Here is a 17,245-nt window from a genome sequence, read left to right on the forward strand (position 1 = left end):
AGGTATTGAACCCTCATCCCCTGCATTGCAAGGTGGATTCTTAACCACTGGACTACCCAGGGAAGTCCCTTTTAACATACATTTTGACGTGTAGATACAAGCATACTTTAGGGAAGGAGTTACTTATGTCATTTTCAAGGTGAGAAGTCAAGTGAGATGGAAAATGTGGTATTAAATGCCATCACCAACACCACCATAACAACTATAAATAGGTGTGCACATGTTTGTGTGTGTGTGTTTATACATATCATAATCTCTCTTTTTTTTTTTTTTTGCCACCCAATAGAGCATGAGGAACTTCCCTGACCAGGGATTGAACCTGTGCCCCCTGCATTGGCAGCACAGAGTCTTAACCACTGGACCATGAGGGAAGTCCGATGGCACTCTTACAAAGAAACATATACTTACTTCTAAAATTTCCAACCTGTTCTCTATAGCCAGTTTGAGGCCAGGTCTATAGGTATCACCCAACCTCTAAGAGATGGCCCCATTTCAGTCTAACTATGAGAACAAACAAAAAAACAACCCAAATTCTTTCTCAAGGTCCCAGCAAGGTGAGGGGGATTCAGAATTCTCCAAGTGTTTCTGGGGAGCTGGCAAGGCCCTCTGATGAGACTCTTTGTTTTGCAAGAGAGTTCCATGAGACTGTGTCCTTCTGTGAATAAGAATTTAGGCGTGACAATCCTGACGTTGGTAAAGAAACAGTTGTGAAAGGAGAGTAAGCCTCAGAACTTTTGTAGACTGCATTCAAACCTGTCTCCAATTGTTGTTGTCACTGTTTAGTTGCTCAGTCATATCCGACTCTTCTGCGACCCCATGGACTGCAGCACACCAGGCTTCCCTGTCCTTCACCATCTCCCATAGCTTGCTCAAACTCACGTCCATTGAGTCGATGATGCCATCCAACTATCTTGTCCTCTGTCATCCGCTTCTCCTGCCTTCAGTCTTACCCAACATCAGGGTCTTTTCCAATGACTCGGCTCTTCTCATCACATGGCCAAAGTATTGGAGCTTCACCTTTAGCACCCGTCCTTCCAATGAATATTCAGTGTTGATTTCCTTTAGGATTGACTGGTTTGATCTCCTTGCAGTCCAAGGATTCTCAAGAGTCTTCTCCAATACCACAGTCTGAAAGCATCCGTTCTTCAGTGCTCAGCCTTCTTTATGGTCCAACTCTCACATCTGTACATGACTATTGGAAAAACCGTAGCTTTGACTATGTATTGGGTAGAAAATGGGAAATAGATATCAGCAGGAAGACTTTCCCATCAGCCCATCAGACTTTTTCCCTCTCTCCCTAGCACATAGTCCGTGTTTTCATCCTGTGGCACTGATTGGGGTCTGGAAGTGCCTTGTTTATTCTTGTATTTACTGCCTGTCTTTTCCCTAAGAGTGGAGATTCCACAGAGCAGGGACCAGCATTCCAGAGCATGGAAGAGTACTGGGCACACAGTAGGTACTTAGCAACTTGGTTGAACAAATGGTTGAATGGAAGATCTGAATTTAGACCTCTGCCTTTTCCCAAATCGTAAACCAGAATGGACTTCAGTTACAGTGGGTATCCCAGGATTTTGCAAACCAAATGCAACAGAGATGAAATTTAATCTCTTCTAGAATTTTAAAGTCCTGTCCTAGAATTTTTCTTTTTAACCAAGTGTGGGTGTTTGGGCTAAAAAAACACATGATAGAATAAGAACCTGACATCTGTTCTCAAAGGGGTTAGTTTACTCACCTCTCCTTAAAAGTTAAGTCACTAAAGTAAGAAGTCAATGGTCAGAGAGGTGCGGGGTTTTGGGAGTGGGGCAGGCACGGGGGGAGAGTGAGAGAACAGTCAGATTGCTTCATTGATCTGCTAAGCCTAGAAGCAGGCCTTCAAGAACTCATGGTTTTCTGTCCCGTGCCTTCTGGGGTGGCCTGTCCAGTAAGTGCCACCACACTTAAGTATCCAGTAAGGACCACAAGACTCATGGATGCCTGACACAGGATCTCTGTTTTAAGCAATGGTGGCACTGAACCGGGGCCTTGTGGGCCACCATCCCACACAAATGAGAGAAGATTAAACCCCGACAGGCAAGTAGTCACAGCTGCCTGCCTAGTTCTTGTCCAAACCCAACAACTTAAGCCCCTAGTGGAAGTGAAATTTAAAAAAAAAAAAAAATGCAGGGCCAAATACAGGCCAAAATCTGTTCCAACAACCACCAGGCTTTTACATTTAAAAATTAAAAAACAAACAAATAAACCACTTGACATCACTCAGCTCCTGAATTAAAGTGGTTGTGCGGATGAAATGATGAAATGAGATGAAATAGAGAAAATGCAACACCTAGCACAGAAACGCTACTTCTAATAATGGACTGCTTATTGACACCCTTTGCTCATGCCCGGTAACCCACCTCACCCCTTTACTTTCAAAGGAGGCACTGCCGGAAGGAACATTAGTGGATGAAATTGATGGTCGATGACCAGCAAGCACGGCATTCCTCTGGGTGGGCTGGGAGCCGCCTTCAAGGCTGCAATAAGGTGCAGACCCTTGCACCCGCTCGTGCCCAGCAGTCCTCTGCAGCCCACACTGCTTCTTTTGTCTCAAGCTGAGTTTCCCCCATGTCTTCCCTTCCTGCACATGGTTAGCTGTTTCGATTGTTCCCCTTGCAGGACTAGTCCAAACCACAGCGCTTGGCACCACCTTCAAACCTCCTGTTTGCCAACGTCTGTTTATCAGATCCAAGGCGTGCTCTTTGGGGCTGATCGCCTGACAGGAGCCCTGTTTTCCAGCCGCAAGGGACGTCCAAATGTTATATAAGGCTGCACAACCCCATTTACTCCTCCGGAGGGAACATGCCTCCGGAAACAGCACGGCAATTGGCAAGAGGAGGAACCCTGTGCATGCGACGACCATCATTTCTGTTGAGGCCAGTCCCGGCCTTCCTGCTCCTGGGTTCCTGTTCGAGGGTCATAATGGCCCAGAGAGTTGGGGAGGGGACAGGAAGGAATCTTTAGATAAACTCTGAGTGGATCATATAGCAACCAGAGTGATCTCTTTCAGCTAAATCATGTCAGCTAAAGCCTGTCACTGGCTTTATAGCCCCGAGACTCCCAAGGTAAAACTGAATGGTCAGGGACAGCATTTTCCATTCTCATCCCCTGCAAGTGCATCTCACTGGCCCTGTATGGCTTCTACAGCCACATCCCCCAACATCCCTGTGCCTCTGCACATGCTGGACCCCCTGCCTGGAACACGTGTCCTTCCCTTTGCATCTGGTGAAAGCTTCCCCGTGCTTTGGAGTTCCACTCCACGGAGCTGGCGAGGTCAAAGCCTCCTGTGAAAGGAGCTGGGACACCTCTCACCTCCCCTTCGCCACACACGTCACATCTGTGTCTGCACTTCTTCCTTAGATCATCTGATGAGTGTCTCCCCGGTTATATCCTGAACTGCCTGAGAGAAATCCAGTTTTTTGGCCTTGGTATTGAGGCTAGACCTCTGGTACAAAGGAAGCACTCAATAAATGTTCTTGAATTGCTCTAAGAGTTTCCTGCATGTTAGAAAAGGTCCCTATGACAATCTGTCTTTGAGAATGCCAAGCAACTAGCTAGGCCAAGAATGCCAAGCCTGGCCGGTTGCAGTCCATGGGGTCGCAAAAAGTTAGACACGACTTATCAACTGAACAACAACAGCAAAGCAAAGGTATCCTTTTCCTTCGAGGCTGAGTCCCCTTAGTTTCCCCGTCACTCTTGGGCTTCCCTTTAAAGCAGTCATCACCAGTACTGGTTTTACCGTCTGTCTTCCTTTCCTGCGTGTCATGCGGGCAGACAGTGGGCTTCTAGAAGAAGACTTTGAGGCAAGGATTTGAATACGAAGGATTTGACAGGGAGGTGAGTCCACAGGATACCTGGTGGTGGAGTGGGGGGATGGGAAGTGAGAGAAGCAGCACAGAAAGTGTCACCAGCTGCCACTCGAGTGTCTGAGCGACCGGAGCTCAGTGCTGCTGTTGGGCTTGGAAGTCATCCCACCAGAAGGGACTCAGGTACCACCCAGTGGGTTACTGCTAAGTCACTTCAGTCATGTCCGACTCTGTGCGACCCCATAGACGGCAGCCCACCAGGCTACCTCGTCCCTGGGATTCTCCAGGCAAGAACACTGGAGTGGGTTGCCATTTCCTTCTCCAATGCATCAAAGTGAAAAGTGAAAGTGAAGTCGCTCAGTCATGTCTGACCCTCAGCGACCCCATGGACTGCAGCCCACCAGGCTCCTCCGTCCATGGGATTTTCCAGGCAAGAGTACTGGAGTAGGGTGCCATTGCCTTCTCCGCGGTGGGTCACTGGCTGAGGACAACTCCCAGGGGCAGCCGCTCCCATCACTCCTGCCGGCCCCAGGAATGGCAAAGCTCATACAGTTTTCACAGGAAGCCTTAGGGCAGAGGAATGCCGCTGCAGTGGCTGGTGTTCACAGACATGAGGAAGGCGACAGCAGGGCACCCCCACAGACTTCATTGCCAAGGCAGGAAGGGGCAGGGCCCTCACCCACTGCTGACAGTCACCTCCTCACTGGACTGTTCCTGGGACATCCCTTGGTCCCCATCCCAAATTTCCCAAGAGCAACCCACCTTCCTGACTTGGAGCAGTGGGAGCTGACAGGGTGCTTTTATCCCTGGACCACATTGTGCCTCTGGCCAGCCAGGAGATGAAGGTCAGAGGGTCCCTACCTGCGCGGTTGTGTGCTAATGGCTCCATCAAACACCGTCTGGTGATAACATGGCTCTGTTTTCCCATGTTCTTTCTAAAAACCTAATGGCCCTGATAACACCATTTATGGAAATACTAGCAGATTTAGCTGATGTAAACTAAATGGTAGAGAAAAGGGAACCCTCGTACACTGTTGTTAGGAATGTAAATTGGTGCAGCCACTCTGGAGAACAGTATGAAGGGTCCCTAAAAAACTAAAAATAGAACTATGGTATGATCCTGCAATTCCACTCCTGGCATATATCTGGAAAAAATGAAAACTCTAGTTAGAAAAGATGTACGCACCCCAGTGTTCATAGCAGCACTATTTACAACAACCAAGACATGGAAGCAAGCTAAATGTTCATCAATAGATGAATAGATAAAAGAAGACATTATATATATGAATATATATAATGGAATATTACTCAGCCATTAAAAAGAATTAAATAATGCCATTTGGGGCAACATGGATGGACCTAGAGACTATTAAAGGAAGCAAAGTAAGTCAGACAAAGACAAATATGATATCACATACATGTGGAATCTTTAAAAAAATGATACAAAAAATTGATACAATGATTCTGTTTTATTTATGAAACAGAAACAGATTCACAGACACAAAAAAACAAACTTATGGGTATCAAAGGGGGGGGAATAGAGGGATAAATTAGGAATTTGGGATTAACAGATACACACTATTGTATGTAAAATAGATAAACAACAAAATCCTACTATATAGCTCAGAGAAATGTGTTCAATATCTTGTAATAATCTGTAACAGAAAAGAATATGAAAAAGAATAACTGAATTACTTTGCTGTACACTAGAAACATTATAAATCAGCTATACTTCAATTTTTTAAAAGTTAAAAATAAAATAAACTGAGTGGTAGAACCATAACGGATTTCTCTGTTTTCAGATACCTCATCTGATCTCCCCACTTTTTTCTGTAATGAACATCATCAGTAAGTGAAGGAGAGGTTAAGTGGATGGTTTGGGCCAATGCTTGCAATAAATGCACACATCGAGACTGTTCTTTGGTGGGTGACTCCAGGTCTAGCCCCTTTAGGCCACTCAACCACACCCAGAGAAGGTAAAAACTCTGTCTTGTTGGAAAACACCAGAAGTCACCTCCAAGCCCACACTAGGACAATCTGTGCACTGAGCAGCATCGAACCATCTCATCCTGGCTCCAGACGTGACCCTGAAGCCAGGTTCCCATGTATCCATCCAAAGGTGGGATTCTCTCTCCCAACTGCCCTCTCTCTCTTTCTGCTCCTCAGTTTATAATACAAATTCAGAGTCATTCATCGGCTCAGTGGACCTATGCCATGTATCAAGAGCTAAGCACATGCCAAACCTGAATTAAAACAAGAACAGTACAGGACGCCCAATAACCCCTCACAGAAGTAGCACTATCCATCCTGGTGAAGGTGACTTCATTCATTCATTCCACAAATAGGAACTGAACATTAACTCCAAGCCAGACACTGTGGGACCCGGTGTTGAACAGACAGGCATGGCCCCTGCCCTCACTCAGCCACAAAGCAACATGGGACAGAAATTACAAACACGGGATCTTGGTCCTAAGTTCAAATGCCAGACCCCTCCTTTTGCTAACTGTGTGTCTTTGGGCACCTTTACCTAAACTCTCGCTGCCCCTGAATTTCCTGTACTATAAGCAGGGGATCATGACAGTCCCTACCTCATAAGGTGTTGTGACGCTTGAATGAATACACGCAAAGCAACACAAGGAAGCAGCCAGTAACTGTTAGCCTGATCATTTCAAGCAAGTGGAGAAGACAGATATTAACAAGCAAATACATGATTCCAAATGGCCATAATCACGTGGCAGGAAAGAAACCTCTACCATTTAGTACAATGCTTAACTGATTTGCAATCTCTGCTCTTTCTTTACTGTGTTAGAAAGCTCCAACCTTCCCCCATCCTTACCACCACCCCCACCCCTGCCCCCGCCTCCTGCCCCACAGCCCTGCCTGGAATGGCGAACGTTTGCACTTACCTGGAGCAGCACGTACCCATCAGGTGCATCCTCTCTCCAGCATCCTAGAAAGAGAAGCCAGGTCCAGTTTTGAATGACATGGGCTTTGTCTTGTGGACCTTCGTGGTCTGTGGCAAAAGAAAAGAGGAAACAGTGGTGATTGCGGAGGGATTGGAGAGGGCTCAGAGGAGTCCCAGGTGCAAGCAAGGCAGGCAGTGGATGGACCAGGGTTCTGACCTTGCTCTGCATGCTTACCTGTTGACTTTCCATCTGACCCACTCGATGAGGGAGCTGGGTGCTTTGCCTCTTGTTCACAGCTCTCTCCACAGCACCCAGAATCGTGATGGAAGTTCAGCACAAAGGAGCTGAGAAAAGAATGACACAGTAAGTGAATGAAGGGGATGCCCATGCCCAGTCCAAAGGGGCACTTGGCAAGGTGGAAGAAAGGAGCTCCCAAACTTGGACTTGGAGGCAGGTTGAACCCCCATCCTGGGCCAGCTAGCACTGTCCCAAGACAATACTGACCTGATCCTTCCCCCAGGTGAGACCATTTCTCAGTCCTACCAAGGCCCTATCACACTCTAGGACTGGCTTGTCTTATTTCCAGAAGCTTCTTCTCTCCCCACCCAACCCCCCTCCATGGCCCAGCAGCCTGTTTAGCACCTTTCTGAGTTTCGAACATCTGTGCATCTGATCACAGGCAGCACCGGCACTGACAAGCTCCTGCCGCTTGATGAAATCACACCCCACCCAGAAGTGAGAATGGGCTCGGGCCAGGGCCAGCAAGGTAGGGCTGCTTGTATGGCTTGGGGGAAAACCACTGCAGGCAGAAGCCCCTCCCTGAGAAGGGGCTTCTTGCGGGGGTCTGCGGTTGGTATGTGGGGAAGGCAGGACTCCTCCATGCTTCCACTTCTCCCCGACCTCTCCATTTCTGTCAGCCCTGTTCCTCTCTGCTGAACCCACGGACCCAGGAGAGCTGATGCTTTGCATTTGGGTGTGACAACTAGCTATTGAAAGCCTTTGTGCTACTTGCCAACCAATGGTCCTAGAAGTACCCAGCTCACAGACATGGCCCTTTGGCCCAAGCAGTGGGTTTGTTGTTGTTAATGATGATATTGTAAATTTGTCGACAACAATTTTTAAAATTACTTATTTATTTAAAGCAATTATCCTTCAATTAAAAATTTAAAAAGAAGAAAAAGACTCCAGCTTCCACTGCAGGAGACACGGATTCCATCTCTAGTTGGCGAACTAAGATTTCACATGCCCAGGTGGTTCAAGGGGGACGAGGGATGTGGGGATGTAGGGACCCAAAGAGTCTCCCATGTTAGTGGGAGGGGTGAAAATAAGGACATAACTTCTACTGGCCAATTAGGCGAGGTGTTTTTTAAAACATGTGTGACTCAGCAAGTCCAACGTGGGGCCATCTGTCTTCAGAAACAAATCTTTATATAAGCAAATACTTTATATAAGCAAATGCTTGGCTTCAAGTATATTTGTCACAGCCTAACTCAAAATAACTTCTAAGTGGACAAACTAAATAGTAGGAGGGGTTAGTTAAATACATTACTCTATTCATCTAATTGAATGCAGTCCTCCCTTTGTGGGATACAGAATTACATGGGGAATTCTCAAGGGCATTCTGCTGAGTGAAAAAAAAAGTCTCCAAAGGTTATATACTGTGCAATTTCATTTATATAACATTCTTGAAATGATAAAATTATAGAAATGGAGAACACAGTATCAGCTGCCAGGAGTGGGATGAGCTGTGGCTGTAAAAGGTGGGTAGGAAGGGTCTTGAGTGGCACTTTTTATGGACTATGTGTCTATGACCACCCCACCCTCTAAATTCATGTTGAAATCCTCACCCCCAATGAGGCAGCATTGGAGGGGGTGGAGGCATGGGGAGGTGCTTAGATCATGCGGGTGAAGCCCTCAAGAATGGGATAGGAGGCCAGAGAGCGCCCTGCCCCCTCCGCTTTGTCAGGACACAGCCATGTGGAAAGCGGGCAGCAGGATGCCTCCATCGGAAGGGTCCATGAGGGTGAGTACAGATGCTAATCAATCTCACAACAGTGAACTCTTAGATGGAGCTTGCTCAGTTGTTTCAGTCGTGTCTGACTCTTTGTGACTCCGTGGACTGTAGCCCACTAGGCTCCCTTGTCCATGGGATTCTCATACTGGAGTGGGTTGCCATTTTCCTACTCCACTTAGTTGGAGAGGCCTGCTCTATGATCTGTATTTTCCAAATTTTCTGCCAGTGAATATGTGCTGGGTTAATATAAAGAGAAATACATTTCTCGGAGACAGGAAGAAACTTACAGATCTGGTGAATAGAGAAAGCACTACTTTGCTCAGACTCAAAACTCTCACCCCAGGACTTGCCCGGTGGTCCAGTGGGGAAGAATTCACGTTCCCAGTGCAGGGGGCCTGGATTAGATGCTTGGTCAGGGATCCCACAGACTGCAACTAAGAGTTCACATGCTCCAACTAAAAATCCCAAGTGCTGCAATTAAGATCAGGTGCAGCCACATAAATAAATGATGATAGTAATAATAATAAAAACCCTCACCCATCCCCAGGACAAATGGTCCACTTACTGCCCCTGTCTACACCCTACTCTCCTCATGGTTCAGGTCACATATTGCCTTCTCCAGGAAACCCCGGGGCTGACCCCAGAGGACCTCCGGAAGCCAGCATGCCCTTCCCCATGAGGAATTCCTCAAGGGTGGGGCTGATCTTTTTGCTCTTGGTCTCCCTACTGACCCAGTACCAGTCCCCTCTCGTGGGTCCATAAACTATCATGGAAGGACTCACGGCTGAAGAAGGAGGCAGACCCCTGATTCCGTCCCCACCAGATGTGAAAATGTGATGCTCTGAGCCTCAGCTTCTTCACCTGTAACACTGGACGGCTAGGAATTTGATAAAGATGACATGATCTCTTACATAAGGATCATTTTACAAAGGAATTGCTGTAAAGTCTGGAAACCATATGTCAAGTGCCCAGCACAGCAGCTTGTTTAGTAACTGCTTGTTTATATTAATAATCAAGAATGACTAAAAAACAGCAAACTGTGGGTGTGGCTCAGGTAGGCACTCCATCCAAAGATCCCCAAAGCTCAGCTGGTCAGAGGGCTGAGTGTCGTGGCCAGGGTCACCTAAGAGTCCAGGAGCCTCAGACTAAAGCAGCATCAGCGATGACAAAGAGAAGGATGGGGAGGAGGGGAAGGGAGGAGGAAGAGAGAGGGAGGAGAAATGGGAGAAGGGGGAGAAGAGAGGAATATTCATAGGGGAAGGGGAAGAAGAGGAAGAGCACGGGCTAAAGGGGAAGGGGGAGGAGAGAGAAACGTGTTCCTCTTGTTAAATTCCCTAGTTGACCTCCTGGCCCCACATGGCTGCTCCAATTCTCCTGCCGTCATGTCCAACTCCCAACCAGCAAGCACGAAGAAAAGAGAAGGGGATTATATACTTCCCACTGGCTAGAGCCAAGACACACGATCTCCTCAAGCTTCAGGGCATCCAGTGACCTTGTGGCCCCTAAAGTTGGAGTTGTTGTTTAGTCACTAGGTCGTGTCCGACTCTTTGCGCCCCATGGACTGTCCATGGGATTACCCAGGCAAGAATACTGGAGTGGGTTGCCACTTCCTTCTCCAGGGGATCTTCCCAACCCAGGGATCAAACCCATGTCTCCTACACTGGCAAGCAGATCCTTTACCACTGAGCCACCAGGGAAGCCCAAAGAAACAGGGTTCTTTCCTTAAAAGCAGAGTTTCTGCTATTTACACATGAGGAAACAGAGACACAGAGAGAAAAGTAAATCGCCATGCAGACTCTAAGTGGAGTTTATAGCAGGCAGGATAAAGCTACTCTCTGCCACCCAACCAAAAATCTCTGGTCCTAATCCGTGGACGTAGTAAAGGAAAAGTGAAGTGAAAATCGCTCAGTCATGTCCCACTCTTTGCGACCCCATGGACTATACAGTCCATGGAATTCTCCAGGCCAGAATACTGGAGTAGGTAGCCTTTCCCTTCTCCGGGGGAACTTCCCAACCCAGGGATCAAAAGAGTGATTGAATTAAGGACCTTGAGACGGGGAGAGTGTCCTGGATTATGTGACGGGCTCTAAACGCAATCACAGGTACCCCTACAAGAGGGAAGCAGAGGGATACCTGAAGATGTTGTCCCTGAAGACTGGAGTGATGGGGTTACAAATCAAGGATCACCAGCAGCCACCAGGGGGTCACCAGCAGCCACCAGGGTGATCACCAGGACAAGGCCAGAAGTATTCTCTCCTTAAGAGGGAGTATGGCCTCCGCCTGCACCTTGATTTCAGCCCTGAGGCACTGACTTTAGACATCTGGCCTCCAGACTGTGAGAGGAGAGGTTTTTGGTATTGGTGTTTTGGGGTGGGGGGAGTTATTTTGCTTGGAAGGAAAGCCATGACAATCCTAGACAGCATATTAAAAGGCAGAGACATCACTTTGCTGACAATGGTCCATCTAGTCAAAGCTATGGTTCTTCCAGTAGTCGTGCACAGATGTGAGAGTTGGACCATAAAGAAGTCTGAGCACCGAAGAATTGATGCTTTTGAGCTGTGGTACTAGAGAAGACTCGAGAGTCCTTTGGACCCCAAGGAGATCAAACCAGTCAGTCCTAACGGAAATCAACCCTGAATATTCATTGGAAGGGCTGATCCTGAAGCTCCAATACTTTGGCCACCTGATGTGAAGAGCCAACTCATTAGAAAAGACCCTGATGCTGGGAAAGACTGAGGACAGGAGAAGCAGACGACAGAGGATGAGATGGTTGGATGGCATCACCAACTCAGTGGACATGAGTTGAGCAAGCTCTGAGAGACAGTGAAGGACAGGGAAGCCTGGCATGCTGCAGTCCATGGGGTCACAAAAAGTCAGACGTGACTTAGCTACTGAACAACAACAAAGCAATAGTAATATTTAGTTTATTTATTTATTTGGCTGCACTGGGTCTCAGTTGTGGTATACAGGATCTTTAGTTGCAGCATGCTAACTCTCAGTTACATCATGTGGGACCTAGTTTCCTAACCAGGGATCGAACCTGAGTCCCCTGTATTGGGAGCATGGAGTCTTAGCCAAGGGACCACCAGGAGAGTCCCTACATTTCTGTAGCTTTTAAGTCACTAAGTTTATGTTAGTTTGTAACTAACCCAGCCACAAGGAACTAACCCAGACTCTAAGCAAACCCAGGCTGCCTGACTCCAGTGAGCATGTTCTTTACCTCTGTGACACCAGAAGTCCACAGAAGGAAGAAAGGTAGGGACCTGTCCCAGCACTTTGAGTCAGAGATCCGGACTCTGAGCACCTGCCCCTGCCCACTGTGTCAGGCCATGTCCCTCAGACCCCGGGGGACAGAGAAGGCAAGCTTGTCACCTGGCACTGGGCAGTCCCAGCCCCAAGGCCACAGGATGCTACATTCCATCACGTTGTCAGCAATTTCCTCAGTCTAGGGGCTGGAGTGAGCAAGGAGAAGAGACCTAATTTAGGATGAGCTCACTGGGAGGGTTATTTATTTTATCGCTGGGCCATCAGCATTTCCGTATGGAGCCCACGCACTGAGCCAGGAGGTGGTGAGGTGTCCCCAGAGGACTCCTGCAGCTTGTGTGCAAAGCTCCTGGGGTGGAAACAAGCCCAAGCCACCTTTTCTTTCAATTTTTTTTTTTTCCTTTTCTTCCTTCTGCAAGTCTATTTCATATCCTACTCCAAGCCTCACCAAGTTGGGTTCACTGATGATGGAGTGGACAGGTCACCTGGAAACCCAGGGCACATTGGTACAATCTCCCTTTCAATCTGCCCACACCTGGTCCATCACCAAGTCCTGTTGATTCTGCTTCCAAAGCATCTTTGGACTCCATCCATCGTCACCATTAACATCCTGGTCCAGATTCCCTCCACCTCTCTCCTGCCCGCCACGCTAGCAACTTTCAACCCATTCTACGTGCTGCTGGAGTCCTTTGTGCCAAGTGAGAATCATATCAGACCACCACTATGAACTGAAGTGTCCCCCCAAACTCATGTCCACCTAAAACCTCACATGGGACCTTATAGGAAATATGCTATCTGCAGGTGTAATTAGTTAAGAGGAGATCATACTGGATTACGGTGGACCCTAAGACCAACGACCAGTGCACACACAGAGACACACACGCAAAAGAGGGCTGCACAAACACAAGCAGAGGTTGGGGTGACACAGCCACAAACAAGGAAAACCAAGAACTGACAGGAGCCCCCAGAAGCTGGAAGAGCCAGGAAGGACCCCTCCCCAGAGTCACTGGAGGGAACTTACACCTTAAGTTCAGACTTCTAACTTTCTGAATTCCAACAGAGTACATTTCTCTCATTTCAGCCACACTTTTTGTTTGGTTGGTTGGCTTTGTTTTTTAATTGCAGCAGCCCCAGGAAACTCACACAGCCCGTCTCTCCCACTCCGTCCTTACTTCATTCCCATCAAGGGCATCCCAGGCTCTCAGGATAGTGATGAAGCTCATTTTCTCAGCTTCCTCATTGCCCTCCCTGTCTGTCTCGCTGCTCTGGCCTTCTGCTTTTTGTCCCTTGGTTTCTCCATGTTCTTTTCTCCACAGTCTTGTCACTTGCTCCTCCCTCCACCTAGAACTCTCCACTGAAAGTGGTCTGGTGGCCTGGAGAGGGATGGGCCTGAGAACCAGTTCCTGGGGCCTCAGTTCCCCGCAGTTCCCAGAGAGACACATCCAGCCAGAGTGAGGGTGAAGCCTGGAAGAGAACTTGGCTGCCATCGAGCCCTGACTTTTGTAGAACCTTATGTGGGTTTTCAGTTTCTGAGTATCCAGCCCAGTGCCCTTCACTCCAAAAGGTGTACCTGCTACACTGGCCATATATGGATGTTTCTCTTTAAGAGTATGTGTGTTTCAGCTCCAGATTCTGAACATGACCTGTTGGGTGTCTTCCATCTGGCACCTCAACAACCAAATTCTGTGACTTCCAGGTCGTCCTGCATCTACTTGCTCTGTGTTCTCCTGTGAAAGGCCCTTTGTTGCTCTCAGGAAATGTCCCAATAACAAAGGACAGTTAATTTCACTCCTCTCTCTGGGCTGAACTTGGGCCAGAAGGGAAGGGAGGCAAAGGGCCATCAGGTTAAGGGTCAACACTCCCGCTAGAATATAAGCTCAGTGAGGGCGCAGGGCCCAGCCCACCCTCTGCCACCTCAGAGCAGCACAGGGTGTTGAACATCTCTTGTTGCACGCCCAGCATCTGCCCAACTCTCTTTTTGTTCCTGGGTTCCCTTGATTGACTTTGTTCCTTAATTTCTCTAGCTCAGCCCCTGGGGAACATATAAGAGCCCAAACCAATCAGATCATCCCATTTCACAGGTTCAAGGAGAAGCACGTGACCCTATCAGAGCCAGTGACTCACAAAGACACAGTCACCGAGGCTTCTGGGAAACTCCTTGTTCCCTTCGCTGTGGAATCAGGAAGCTCATGTTGCCCTGGAGCTGTTGGCAACTGTCTTATTAGACTGGAATGAGGGACCAAAGAAAGAGAGGAAAACTCAGCCCTTTTCCTATTCCTAGAGCCCCAGATCCAGCTTTCCCTTAGAGCCAGATTTGATTCACCTCCTAGATTACTAAAGTTACATAAACTATTTTCTCCCTTAAATTAGTTTGCATTGCATTTTGGGGACAGATATGAGAACTGGACCATAAAGAAGGCTGAGTGCCAAAGAATTGATGCTTTCAAACTGTGGTGCTGGAGAAGATTCCTGAGAGTCTCTTGCACTACAAGGAGATCAAACCAGTCAATCCTAAAGGAAATCAACCCTGAATATCGTTGGAAGGACTGATGTTGAAGCTAAAGCTCTAATATTTTGGCCACCTAATGCAAAGAGCTGAAGAGCAGACTCAATGGAAAAGACCCTGATGCTGGGAAAGATTGACGGCAGGAGGAGAAGGGGGCAACAGAGGATGAGATGGTTGGATGGCATCACTGACTCAATGGACATGAGTTTGAGCAAACTCCGGGAGATAGTGGAGGACAGGGAAGCCTGGTGTGCTGCAGTCCATGGGGTCACAAGGAGTCGGACACTTGGCCACATATTCATATAAATGAATGAATGAGAAACTAACCTTCAGTGAAAGCCACTGGATATTGTTACCCACCCCTCAGGTCTCATCTCATAGCAATTTAGCAGTTTTCACAAACAAAGACAATTTCTTCCCTCAGGGATTCTCAGGGCACCATGAAGGTTTTTCATTTTTTTCATTCTATTGCCAAGGTTGAAATTATTACAGTTGCATTTAGAGGAAGGACCAACACTGTTCTGGGCCTGTCTTGCAGGTGAAGAAATTGAAGTTTAGAGAAATTAATAACCTGCCCAGGATCACAGAGTTTGTGAATGGAAGAGTCTAAATCCTAAATCGCAGACTTTTTATTTTTCCAATTGATAGACAAGTACTTCTGTGGTGACTTCTTCTTTTTTTTTTTTTTTGCTGCAGCACACAGCAGGTGGGATCTTAGTTCCCTGACCAGGGATCCAACCAGTGCCCCCTTGCACTGGAAATCTTAACCACTGGACCACCAGGGAAGTCCCCAGTGGTGATGTCCTGATGGAGGATCAGACCAGGGTCCTCATATAAGCCAAAGTCACCCAGAGAGACTTTCTTTGATGGTGGAAATACTCTAAGTCTGCACATGAGGTTCTCAAGCACTTGCTACAGGGCTCATGTGACTGAGGATCTCAACATTTTAAATCATATCTTGATTCATTTAAATTTAGAGTTACATTACCACACCTGTGCATGTGAGCATGCTCAGTCACCTGGGTCATGTCCAACTCTTTGTGACCCTATGGACTGCAGCCTGCCAGGCTTCTCTGTCCATGGGATTCTCGAGGCAAGAATACTGGAATGGGTTGCCATGCCCTCTAGGGGATCTTCCTGACCCAGGGATTGGACTCATGTCTCCTACATTGCTGGAGGCTTCTCTACCCACTGAGTCACCTGGGAACCCCACACATGGCTAGTGGCTATCAAATCAGACACTATTTTAGAAGAAACTGTTAATCTGATTTAGCTTGAGATTTGCACAGGGAGAAGGGAAAGCTTATTGTCTTAAAAAAGGAGGGACCCTGTCCCAGCCTCTCATCAGACTAGTCACAGTGAATGGGTGGCCCAGGGGGCAAGCACCCATCCAGTGAGGCCCATCTCTCAAGTCTCCTCCTAGGGCCTCACCCCATTCCTGGCCAAGGCCATACTCTGTCCTGCCTTGCCCAGACTGGGCCCTCTGTCTAGAAGATCCTCTGTCCTCTCTTTGCTGAACTGTTGATCTGGCTACCTCTTGCTCCTCCTCGATGTCTCAGCTGATATATTATTCCCACCAGGGAACTGTCCTTGACCCCTACCTGTGTTCTTGACATAGCACACCACCCTTTCCTTTGTAACCCTTAGCACAGTCTAAATGTGTGTGAACGGTTTGCACAGTAATCATCTCCTCTGTTTCCCTGGAGGGCAAGCAGCCTGTCTAGCTTATCCATTCTATATCTTTAGCAACCATCTCAGAGCTTGGGGCATAGGAGATGCTCAGGTAGTATTTGTCTTATGAATGAATCAGTCAGTCAAGCTAGAGACTGAAAATGCCAAACCTTAAATTCTCTATTGCTCCCCTTGGATCTAGAACATGAGTGGGCAAAGTTTTTCTTTGAAGGACCAGGTAGTAAAAATGATAGGCTTTGTGGACCATACAATCTCTGTTGCCCCTATTCTACTCTGCCATTGTAGGCAAAAGCAGCCATAAACACTATGTAAATGAATGGGCATTGCTATTCCAATAAAACTTTATAAAAACAAGCAGTGGGCCACATTTGACCCCCAGGTGGTAGTCTGCCGACCTGTGTCCTGGGCTTAAATGGGGAACATCACATGAGAAGCAATGAGAGGGGGCAAAGTGGAGGCTTAGAGGCTCAAGTGCCCAGACGGAAGATGGCCAAGCATGTTTGCCAGCACTCTGCCCCTCCACTGATGGAGCAAAAGGAAACTCCTCCAGTGGGACTCTTGGGGATGCTTCCCAACACTGAGGAAGGGAGTAGATGAGCCCAGGTCCCCTGGTTTGAGACTCTGGCCAGGGCACAGAACCAACTCCCAGAGCCAGAGAATTCGTGCCTAACAATGGAGCCCATTGATGGAGAACAAGGGTGGTGTTCAAAGCTGGTGCGTTGCTTGTCACAGTTCGCCAAGGGGATGTGGTAAGCTCCACATCCTGATGTTGCTGAAAATCTGGCACTAGGAGGGGCCTTCCTGTCCTCGGGAGAGCCCCCCAGCCCTACTTCGGGGTCGGGGATCCCCATTCAGAAGTGCATTCAACTCTGTTCTGGCTGATGGGGTCAAGAGCTGGGCTGCTCCAACTCTAAGACATGCCAGCGATTCCTCCAGCCGCCAGGTTGGGTGGAGGCCAGGGTAGGGGGGCGCGGTGCCTTCCATCTGCCCCAGCCTCCCTTCCAGGGACATGGCTACCCAAGTG

The 17,245-nt window shown here is 48.0% G+C and overlaps 1 non-coding gene across 1 annotated transcript; it reads right to left on the reverse strand.

Moving 5' to 3' along the window:
* Nucleotides 1-298: 298 nt before the first annotated feature.
* Nucleotides 299-371, reverse strand: TRNAG-GCC (transfer RNA glycine (anticodon GCC)). Its single transcript has one exon. It is a non-coding gene; the product is annotated as a tRNA-Gly (tRNA).
* Between the last annotated feature and the right edge of the window lie 16,874 nt (nt 372-17,245).

This window comes from Ovis canadensis, chromosome 13 (genome assembly GCF_042477335.2).
Source record: "Ovis canadensis isolate MfBH-ARS-UI-01 breed Bighorn chromosome 13, ARS-UI_OviCan_v2, whole genome shotgun sequence".
In the NCBI taxonomy this organism is placed as follows: Eukaryota; Metazoa; Chordata; class Mammalia; order Artiodactyla; family Bovidae; genus Ovis; species Ovis canadensis.